Raw genomic sequence first — 2,866 nt, 5'->3', positions numbered from 1 at the left:
CTTACTGTGACATTTGGTACCCAGGATTTCCTGTGAGAAGTGCTAGATCTGTGACCTCAGATATAAGTGATCAGTCATCAAGGATTCAGTCCTAAACTTGGGCCAAAGTGTGTCAGTAGGGTCTCCTTGAGTACCTCTATGTTCCAAATGGAAAAACAGAATGAGAAAAAGGATGATTATCACTGTCTTCTCCCTGACCTAAACACACACTTTCTCTTATTCACATTTAGGTACATTATCAGTGCCAAAAAGTACTACAATATAGGGTAAATTTGAGATAATATCACCACTCCTCCTGTGTACCCCATTGTTACTCTGTCTCTCCCTATGAACATTCTGCAACCACCTTCATGTCTATTGATCCTTTCCCAGGCTGTGCTCATCATTCCTGAGATCTGAAAACACAGGGAAGCTGTGCTTTATTTTCTCTTCAGATTACACATTCATGTGGCTTTGGATTCCCTGATGAAGAATGAACCTTATCCACTAAGATATAGTTCTCCAACCCCTACCATATTCATTTTTTCCTGTAAGGCCTCAAAAGTTTTGCTTTTCCCTGAATAATCTTCAGGTGAAATGATTTTGGATAAATATCAGGATTTTTTGGGCCTAGACTTTATAAACTTACCCACCTCTAAATCCATGGAGTTCTTAACAAATGAACCTGATTCTCTGATATAAGAATTCACAATGGTTGCTTAGTAGAAGAGTTGTAGGAGCACTAAACAATAGTAATTTATATTCATAGCAATGTTATTTTTATCAATACTAATATGGAAAAATATAAACTAGAATAAGATAATGCATATATTAGAGTCCAAGTGAACTTGGTTTGTCAGGTTTTGAATTTCAAGGGCAAATTAGAGCACAGAGAAGAAAAGGCTTGAGAAATGGGGTTCATGAGAAAACTAAAGGAGACTCTCAGAAAAGCAGCAACCTGAAATTAAGAAAACCTGCAATAGCAGCACAGACAGAATTACTATGACTTTTGACACCTCCTGAACTTTTGCCTTTAAACAATGTTCAAAAATGTCATAGACCCAAAGTACTTGCCTGAAGCATAGCCAGTTAGTACCAGATAATTCTGAAATAGATGGTAACATAAACAGTGCATTTAGAGTTCTGGAAATCATTAGAAACTGAAAAAAAATTCTCAGCACAAAATACCAGGGTGGATTTACTCTCCGGGAAATAAGATCAGAAAGGCCCATTTGCTCTTGCCAGGTTATGAGAGGGTGGAAGACTCAGGACCAGAGGCCAGCAGGGGTATATGTTACACTATTCATGATAGGACAGGGCTCTGCACCAAACCAAAAAGGGAAATACTGTTTTTACATCCCTGTGCAGAAGGTGTCCTGAACAAAGTGTGACTTTCCTGCACCTGGGCCCCCAGAAGCCACATGAGCATTGGGATTTGGCCCACACCCTTGCTTCCTATTTCATTTTTCCACCCTCTTTGAGTAATCGTTTAGGCCTGTTGTCCAGGCAGAAAGGAAAAATGGTTACACAGCAGGATGAAATTTAGATAACGAAGCAAATAAGAAGACTGTCTAGAGAGAAAATAAAAGGAAATCAGGCAAGAGTAGTTTTCAATACTGAAATATAAAATCAGTGAGCCCATTTAATTTATGGAGAAAAACGTAAAAAAATTCTCACTATGAGTATTAGTTGACTTGGTTTTAGTAAAACAACATAGACAACACATGCTTCATAGAAAGTAAAGAGAGGTTTATTTCAGTTCATGGATTTGGAACCTTAAGCCAAGCATGGGTAGCCAAATGTGTTTTAGACACTGGTAAAAATATGATAAGATGGGGAAGGGTCACGAAGGTGAATACTCACATCTTAAGCTGGGAAATTGAGAGGGGTTGGGAAGGAACCGGGTGTTATATATGGCTGTCCACCATTTTGTGGACATACCTTCAATGAACTAAGGCTTTCTTAAAAGGCCCTACCCTCTCTCACAATGTACTTTCACCTCTCCTGGTACTACCAAACTGAGAGGAAGCCTCTATGTATGGACCTTTGGCAGGTACTCAAATTGCATTCACAGTTTATAGCAGTATGTTAGGAAGTGGAATTCATGTTAGACTATGAAAGACTTATCTTGACTAACAGGAAGGATTTGGGCTAAAAATAGTTTGTGTGTGTGTGTGTGTGTGTGTCTGTGTTTTGTGTGTGTTTGTGAGTGTGTGAGGTCTATGAAGAATGTTAAACAAGGACTTTGAAGGGTGGGCAGGTATAAGACTTATGAGACGATGTCAGATGTTACAATCAGGGAGATAGCAGCTAAGGTCTCAGAAGTGGGACTTGAGCCACTGTAGGAGACAGAGATGGAATCACAGGACCCACCTTAACTGGACTTCAATGGGACTAATCAATAGACTGTGTATTCCCATAGTTTTCAGGATATATCATTATGGTCCTTCAGGGATAAAATGCCCAACTCAAATTAAACATTTACCTGAATTAAGCAGTATCACCTGTACACACAAGGGAGCTACTTTTGCTTTACTGACTTGATATCCCTGGTTTCAGTTTCTAAACCTGTTCCCAGGTTTCCTATTCCTCATTTTACCTCTGGCTCCTTATTACTAAGTGGACATCACAGGAGAAAACTGTGATTCACGTTTCAATGATAATGTCTGAGACAATTTCATAGGAACATAGGGCTCACTGTAGAGGTTAGCATTACTTGCTGGTCACTGTGATTTCCTAATTCATCTGTATTCAAATATGTGATAAATATGTTAACCCATTATTTTTCCTGTTTTTACATTGCATCTGAATAATTTGTCATTTTCTTTCAGTGAGTTTTAATGGAAATCATAAAAACAGATATTTTTGTGTTTTATATGTATTAAAA

The sequence above is a fragment of the Marmota monax genome, unplaced genomic scaffold (assembly GCF_021218885.2).
Source record: "Marmota monax isolate L192 unplaced genomic scaffold, Marmota_monax_Labrador192_F-V1.1 WCK01_AAM20220418_F8-fsc00918, whole genome shotgun sequence".
NCBI classification, from domain to species: domain Eukaryota; kingdom Metazoa; phylum Chordata; class Mammalia; order Rodentia; family Sciuridae; genus Marmota; species Marmota monax.
Note: the sequence above shows the minus strand (reverse complement) of the source record.